Source organism: Pteropus vampyrus, unplaced genomic scaffold (assembly GCF_000151845.1).
Source record: "Pteropus vampyrus isolate Shadow unplaced genomic scaffold, Pvam_2.0 Scaffold715, whole genome shotgun sequence".
NCBI lineage: Eukaryota > Metazoa > Chordata > Mammalia > Chiroptera > Pteropodidae > Pteropus > Pteropus vampyrus.
Window position 1 is genome coordinate 320,446 of NW_011889496.1, and position 9,559 is coordinate 330,004.

A 9,559-nucleotide genomic window follows, 5' to 3' on the forward strand; every position below is an offset into this window, starting at 1 on the left:
AGGGACTTCTTAAAAAAAAAAAAAAGCATATATCAAAAACATGAATAAAGAATGGTAATAACTACATTCCTATCAATGAGTACCTTGAATGGAAAAGAATTAAGTGCTTCAACCAAAAGATGCCACTTCTCACTAAACATGCCCTGTCCTGATCATCTCATTCTGTTCTATAGCATCAATTGTCTCCTGTAGTCTGATGCCTTCCATATTATTATCTGGAGTTTTGAATTGTTATCTAAGTTCCAGGCTCATATTTAATTAAATATTTCCATTTACATATATCGTAGGTACCTCCAACTCAATGATTCTCGCACTAAAGCCACACTCTCTTTATCTGTCCCAATGCACTTCTCTTCCAGTGCTCCATTCTTTGTTGACCTTATCATTCACCTACTTTTGTGAGCGAGGCATCTAGGAGTAATTCTTGACTCTATCTCTTTTGAATGGGTTTATAGTAGATGTGTAATATTCATGGCTATATAACATCTTTCTAATAATTCACATATAATGGTTCTCACCTCCCCAACTTATAAGTCAAGCACTCAATTTCTCTTGCAGCCCAGATGGTCACATGAGGCATAGGCTTGCCCTGTCACATGCTTTCACATGAGGCTTGATTTGAAACTCATCAACATGAGAACCAGGCTCTATAGAGGGCTTCTAATACAGCAAGATTCAGAGATATCTGGGTTTGAGATGAAAACAGCAGTTTCAAGTTTGAATTCTTGATAAGGAAGTGGCATAAGCATTGCAGATTTCATGATTAGAGTGAATTCAGTCTCATTCAAGCACAGTGGCAGAAGCACTAGGCTGGCTCATTCAAAATAACTTTGCTTTCTATTTGAAGTGTGTGCATTTGGTTGGGGGAGAGGAAGCATGTTGGCGGTTTCTTCATGTGAGTTTAGACTTGACTTTGCTCCTTCAGTCTTCCTAATGATCATAAAGGTTAATATTCTTTAATAACATACCTTGTATATGTTTATTAAATCATTATGATGTACATCTTTAAAAAATTATGTATAAATATTAAAATAAAATTTTTAAAAAACTAACTGAAGTAGATTTTGTTGTTTTCAATAAGAATCTTGAACAATTCAAAATTGTTGCTTCCTCTATGGTAGAAAGTTTAGCCAGTAGTGTTAGTGGTTGAACTGTGTGAGAGGTTCAGGAAAGAATATGGTGAGAAGGAACAAGAAATGGATGAGATTGGAAGAGCACAAAACCTGCCCCTCTAGAATTTCATTGTTTGTCTGTACTCCTATAAATTGTTTCTGTATATTGGTATATCAAGTATGTAAGTTACATCTAAACATTCCAAGGAGACAGGGAAGAGTGATAAAAAGAGAATGAATGTTGGAGGAGAAAACATCTGAATTTAAATTATGTCTCCAACACTTACTAGCTGGGTATCTCTGAGCAAGTAAGCCAAAGACATCCAACCAGAATGGTAAGAAAAAGTAACCAAGAAAATAATAATAGTTTAAGGAGTCTATAGGACAAAATTAAGAGAAACAACATCCATGCCAAGGGGTACCTGAAGAAGGAGAATAAGAAGTTGAATACATATTTAAAGAAATAATCATGGAAAATTTCCCTAATTTGGTGGAGGAAATAAACATAAAATCTCAGAAAGCTCAGAGAGTGCTAAAAACCAGGAACCAAAGAGGCTCACACAAGACATCATAATTAAAATGGCAAAGGTTAAATACAAAGAGAGAATCTTAAAAGCTGCAAAAAAAAAAAAAAGCAATTAGTTAACTACAAAGGAGCACCCATAAAACTGGCAGCTGATTTTTCAAAAGAAACTATGCAGAACAGAAGGGCTCAGCACAAAATATTTGACGTGATGAAAACCCAGGATCTACAACCAAGAATACTTTATCCAGAAAAGCTATCATTTAGAGTTGAAGGATAGAAAAAGAGTTTCCTAGACAAAAATAAGCTAAAGGAATTTATCAACATCAAGCCAGTATTACAGGAAATGTTGAAGGGACTTCTTTAAGAAGAAAAACATGTACCAAAAACAGAAATGGAGAATGGTAATAACTACATTCTTATCAATAAGTACCTTAAATGGAAAAGAATTAAGTGCTCCAACCAAAAGACAGGGTAGCAAAATGGATAAGAAAACAAGACCCCTACATATGATAACTACAAAAGACTCGCATCAGATTAAAAGACACACAGAGACTAAAAGAAAGGGGATGGGAAAAGATATTGCCTTGATGGACCTAAGTGGTATAGTGCAGAATTAAGTAAGTCAGATAGAGAAAGACAAATAACAATGATTTCTCATACATGTGGAATCTAAAGAACAAAATAAATAACAACAACCAAAAAATGGAAATAAACTCATAGATAGAATATTTAGAGAACTACTAAATGGGATGGGGGTTGGGGAGACGAGCAAAAGCATTGAGAAGTACAAATGGATAGTTACAAAATAGACATGGAGATATAAAGTATAGTATAAGGAAAATAGTTAACAATGTTTTAATAAATATGCAAGGGGGAAGAGGGGTACTAGATTCAGTGGGGTAATTACTTAGTGTGTTAAATAGATCTCTAATTATGCTGTATAATTGAATCTAATATATTATTCTATGCTAACTATAATTGAAAAAATTACTCATTGAATTGCATGATGTAAATGCAAACAACTAATTGTCTATTATATTTCAATACAGCCATAAAAGGCTATAATAAGAGACAAAGAAGGGCATTGTGTATTGATAAAGCAATCAATACATCAAAAGGACATAATCCTAGTAAACATATATGCCCTAGAATAGGTGGACCTACAGTCTTAGAGCAACTATTGATTGACATGAAAGGAGAGATCAACATTAATATACTCACAGTAGGAAACTTTAACACCCTAATGATACCAATTGACAGATCTTCTAGACAAAAAAGTAACAAAGAAAGAGCAGACCTAAATGACACACTAGACCATATGGATTTAATAGATATTTTCAGAGCATTTTACCCCAAAGCAGCAAAATATACATTCTTCTCAAGTGCACATGGAACATTTTCCAGGATAGACCACATGTTAGGACACAAATCAAGCCTCAATACATTTAAGAAGATAGAAATCATATCACAATGGTATGAAACTAGAAGTCAAATACAAGGAAAAAAACTGTAAAATACACAAGCATAGGGAGGCTAAATAACATGCTACTAAACAATAAATGGGTTATCAATGAGATCAGGAAAGAAATCAAAAGATACTTAGAGACAAATGAAAATGAAAACATAATGATTCAAAATCTATGGGACACATTCATTGTAAATACAGGCCTACCTAAAGAAACAAAAAAACTCAAAAATCTAATCATACACTTAAAAGAACTAGAAAAAGAACAGCAAACAAAGACCAAAGTTAATGTAAGGAAGGACATAATAAAGGAAATAAACAAAATAGGATCTAGAAAAACAATACAAAAGATTAATGAAACCGAGAGCTGGTTCTTTGAAAGGATCAACAAAATTGATAGACCCTTAACCAGACTCATCAAGGAGAAAAGAGAGAAGACCCAAATAAATAAATTCAGAAATGAAATGAGAAATAACTACAGATTTACAGGAATACATGGGTTCATAAGAAAATATTATGAGCAGTTATACACCAACAAATTGGACAACCTGGAAGACATAGACATTTCCTAGAAACATACAACCTCCCAAACTTATCAAGAAGAAACATAGAATATGAACTGAACAATTACCACCAATGAAATCGAATCAGTAAACAAAAGCCTCCCAAAAAACAACAGTCCTGGACTGGATGGCTTCATGGGCGAATTTTACCAAGAACTCAAAGAAAATTGGACAGATACATGCAAAAAAAAAAAAAAAAAAAGAAGAATCTGGACAACCTTCTTACACCATATACAAGAATAGACTCTAAATGGATTAAAGACTTAAATGTAAGACCCAGAATCTTGAAACTTCTTGAAGTACACATAGGCAGTAAACTCTCTAATATTACTAACAGTAATTTATTTTGGGATATATCTTCTTGGGCAAAGTTTTTATAGAGCAAAGGAAACCATCAACAAAACAAAAAGACAACTGACTGATTGAGATAAGATAGTTGCTAATGATACATTTGACAAGAGGTTAATATCCAAAATATGTAAAGAATTCATACAACTCAACAACAAAAAAACAAACAATTCAACTAAAAAATGGGCAGAGGACCTGAACAAATATTTCTCCAAAAAGGAAATACAGATGGCCGATAGACATATGAAAAGATACTCAAAGTCACTAATAATCAAAGAAATGCAAATTCAAACCACAATGAGATATCATTTCACACTTGTCAGAAAAGTTACCATCAATAAATCAAAGGAAAACAGGTGTTGGCAAAGATGTTGAGAAAAGGGAACTCTCATACACTGTTGGTAGGATTGCAAATTGGTACAGACACAAAGGAAAACAGTCTGGAGGTTTCTCAAAAAATTAAAAGTGGATCTACCTTTTCACCCAGCAATTGCTCTTCTAGTATTTATCCAAAGAAAACCAAAACAATAATTCAAAAAGATCTATGCACCCTTATGTTCATGGCAGCACAATTTACAATAGCCAAGATAGGAAAGCAACCTAAATGCCCATAAACAAACTTGGATAAAGAAGTTATGGTTCATATATATAATGGAATATTACTCAGCCAGTGAAAAATGAACTCCTACCATTTGCAATGACATGGATGGACCTAGAGGTTATTATGGTGAGTGAAATAAGTCAGACAGAGAAAGATAAATACCATATGATTTCACTTACATGCAGAATCTAAGGACCAAAAAGAACAAACTAATCAAAAACAGACCCACAGATATAAAAGACAATCTGGTGAGGTCCAGAAGGGAGTGGGGTTGTGGTGGCTGGGAGAAAGGAGTGAAGGGTTAAAGAAGTACAAATTAATAGTTGATAGATGGTCACGAGGATAAGGAGTACGGCATAGGAAATGCAGTTAGCATTAATGTAATGGCTCAGTGGAGAGCCAGAAGAGAGTAGAACAATTATTGGGATCATTTTATAAGCTATATAAATGTCTAACCAATGTACTGTGTTCTTGAAACTAATAAAATAAAATTTAAAGAATTAAAAATAAAGAATAAAAAGAGTGAAGAAAGTCTATGGAAATTATGGAATACCATCTAAGGAAACATTCTACACATTATTGAAGTTCCCCAAAAAAGAAGAGGAAGAAATATGCAAAAAAGCTTATTTAAAGAAATAATGGCTAGAAGTTTCCAAACCTGGGTAGAGATTTGGACATCCAGTTCATGAAGCTCATAGATCCCCAAAAAGATTTAACCCAAAACGATCTTCTTCAAAACACATTGAGATCAAACTGTCAAAAATAAAAGACAAAAACAGAATTTTAAAAATAGCAAGTGAGAAAATTTACTCACATACACACAAAAAGCCCCACTCATAAGAGAATAGTAGATTTCTCAGTAGAAACTTCATGGGCAAGGAGAGTGGGATGATATAGAAAAAAATGTCAACCAAGAATACTTTATTGAGCAAAATTGCCTTTCAGAAATGAAGGAGAGATCAAGATAATCCCAAGAAAACAAAAGCTAAGAGAGTTCATCACCACTAGAACTACCTTACAAGAAATACTGAAAGAAGTTCTTCAGGCTGAAATAAAACGATGCTAATATTTAACATAAAACATAAAAATATAAAACACATTGGTAAATATAAGTATATGGTCAAATTTAAAATACTCTAGTACAGCAATATAGTTAATCACTTACTTCTAGTATAAAGGTCAAAAGACAAAACTATAAAAATTACATCTACAATAATTTGTTAATGGATAAACAATATAAAACATATAATTTGTGACATCAAAAACATAAGATTTGTGTGGGGAGTAAAACATTACATGTAATCAATTATCAGTGTAAAAATAATGTTTTAACTATAAGATGCTTATTTAAGCCTCATGGTGACCACAAAGAAAATATCTACAGTAGATATACAAAAGATAAAGAGAAGGGAATCAAAACATGTAACCACAGAAAATTTGCTTACAAAGGAAGACAGCAAAACAGGAAAAAAAGGAGCAAAGAACTACAAAAATCAGAAAATAATTAACAAAATGAAAATGGTAAGTTCTTATCTAACAATAATTATTCTAAATGTAAAAGAATTGAGTTATCCAAAGAAAAGTCATAGAATGGTTGAATGGATAAGAAAATAAATGACCTACTATATATTGCCTACAAGAAGCTCACTTCAGCTTTAAGCAATGGTTTCAAAGTAAAGGAATGAAAAAAGATATTCTATGAAAATAGAAATCAAAATTGGAACAAGAGACAAAAAATGTCATTATTATATAATGATAAAGAGGTCACTTCATCAAGAAGATATAACAATTCTAAATATACATGCACCCAACAGTGGAACACCTAAATATATTAAGCAAATTCTATCAGATATGAAAGGAGAATTAGACAAAAATACAATAGTCGTAAGGGATGTCAATGCTCCACTTTCAACAATGGATAGATCATCCAGACAGAAAATCAGTAATAAAATATTGAACTTGAACTATACTTTAAAACAACTTAAATTAACAAACATAAATAGAATAACTGACCCAACAGAAGCAAAATATACATTCTTCTCAAGCACACATGGAACATCCTCTAGGATAGATCATATGTTATGTCAGAAAACAAGTTTTAAAATTCTAAGAAGATTGAAATCGTACCAAGTATCTTTTCCAACCACTATAATATAAAAACAGAAATTAAAAACCATGAGGAAAACTAGAAAATTCACAATTATGTGGAACTTAAGCAACACACTCCCAAACAATCCAAACTGCTATGGTCTTGCCAAATTATTAGAACTGAAAGGAAGATTAGAGTATCGTTAACAAGGTAACTGGTGAAAGAGATAGATGGAACAACCTCTAAGAATAGTCCTTGAATATAAACATAATAATATTCCACATAAAATTTTATTATTAGGATTTTAAAACAAAATAATGTTAATAATCCAGGAGATAAGGCAACCTGTTTGGAGATTACAGTCATCCTCCTTCTTTGCCAGCCCACTATGAACCAAATGAGATGATAAACAAAGCAGCTCTGTTGACAGTGATGTAAGCTATTTACGCACTCATCATTTGCTTTGCCTGAAAAATTTACCTGACTCTCACTCACTGCTGAATACCAACAATATTTACTAACACTGCATTTTGATTTTTTTTTTGTTTGTCACAACTGTGCCTTATACTTGCTGGAATGATCTATCAAAAACTCAGGATGATGCCACTTTTGATAAAAAGGTCTTGTAACAAAGGACTTATACCATCTTGTAGAAGAAACATAAGTTCTGAAACATTAATTGGTATATGGTGAGTTTGTAGAAACTTGGGAGTGAGATAGAAATCAATTCTCAAAATTCTCCAATTTCACTTAAAATATTTTCTTCCCAGCCTTTTCTCTACTGGCCTCTAGAACCTGGGCCCAAGCTTCTTTAATAATGGAGTCATCAGATTAATGCAAATAATTGGTAATTTCGGGCTTCCTAAGCTATTGAACAAATGAGGAAATATAGAAATTACTGTGTTGCTTGGGCTGACTTACCTGACAACCTTAGGAAAATTAAGTTACAGTTATATTATGTAGACAAAAAGAAGGGAGAGAATGTTGAGAATCATTTTCATCCTCTATTGTACTATCTTGGCAATAAAAGAGGACACCTACGATCCCATGAAGTCATTTTCTCCAAGGATTATGACTTCTCAGGAACAGAGATTTAATCAAATGTCAACCAAATTCTAGGATAAGTAAAGTAAGGGAACATGGCAATGGTAAATGTGTAGATGAATCATAAATAGATAGCAACTATACCACTATTATAAAGTGAGAGAAGTGAGGATCATAGCCCCAATATAGTTTCACTTAAAAAGAAAAAAAAAAACTTTTAGTTTATTTTGTGTTCCATATCCTTGTATTAAAAAGTGTAATGGTGGTTCTTAATTTGAACATCTAATTCGACAGCTGTGTAATATTGCAATAATAAGTAGAACTATGATAAAACTAAAGGAAGAATGAATATGACTGAGAGGTTGTTACCGCAGCTAATTTGTGATTTGGGGTAGTCTTTTCTTAGGAGTAGTGAATATAATTTTTTTTTTTTTACTTCATGTTGCTTGATTCAATAGTCAATATCTATCCCTATTATACTATTATACTTAACCTGCATGAAGCTAGATTACCAGACAATCTTCTTATTGGCCCCTCTTTATTCTCATAGATAATAACTCTCTGAATTCATCTGCTACCACTTTCATCCTCCATCTCTCCATTACAGTACATGGTTTCCTGGACTTCCTAGAACATTCCAGGCATGCTCCACTTTTTGAAGCTTTGCAATGAGTACTGTTTCTGCCTATCATGCTCTTTTCCTAGATATGTCTCCAACTGTTAACTTTCTCACCTCTTTCATGTGTTTGCTCAAATCTCTTCTTAATGAGGCCTCCCTGAAGATCCCATTTAAAATCATCACTCCCAACATCTCCACTCTTTTGCCTTGCTCCATTTTTCTTGCATAGCACATATTACTTTCTAACATATTATATGATTTTTAGTATGTCCTGTTTCTTGCTTAGTTTTCTTTCTCAGCAATAGAATATAAATTCAATTAGGCAGAATTCCTTGTTTTTGTTCACTAATGTATCTTCTAACTAGAAAAATGCCTAACACTCAGAAGTGCTTGGTATATAGTATTTTATTAGCTTAAGGATGAATATTTTGGGAATTAGATAAAGAAAGAGATAGCTCTGTGTGTGAAAACACACGTGTGCTTACTTAAAAACCTAGCAGTGAAATCTAATAGAGAGTCATTATTTTGATTTGTTCAGCATCCCTCCTTCAGAGAACTATCTTTCTCTGATTCCATATAAGCCAATTAGTGAAATAAATTACAAGGAGTCCTCTTGACCACAGGTTTGGGGTTGTAACTTCAAAGAGGTAAGCATTTTCTTTCATCTAAGATTTAAAATCTTGGGTAGAGACAAAGGGGCTGACAACTGTACAATGACAATTCCCTTAAAAATGATTAATAAGATCCTTCAGCTGACATTTTTGGACTTGCTCTGTTTCTTTTACATGGCTTACTTATTGAGCTTGTTTTTCTTGTATAGGAACTGGTCACAAGCCTCCCCAAAACCATTATTTTTGCTTAATTAAATTAATCATGTTTGGTGTGAAGAATGGTTAGGACTCTGAAATTTTACACTAGTTGCAAGCTAAGAAGTTAGTCTGCTACAATTTTATGGATGTTGATGAAAGACTCCTAGGTCAAAGACAAAGAGCAGTTTATTACTTAGAGTAATTGCAGTAGACAGAGTATCAAAACTAATGTTGAGCCTCAATTCCCACAAGAAAATATGAAGAAGCCAGGTGACACCTAGACATACCGTAGCATACAGTAGTGTGTGTTATAGGAGAGCAACCCAGAGCAAGTGACCAGGACAGGCTTAATGTTTCAGCTTGACTAAATTTCAGGGAGGCTT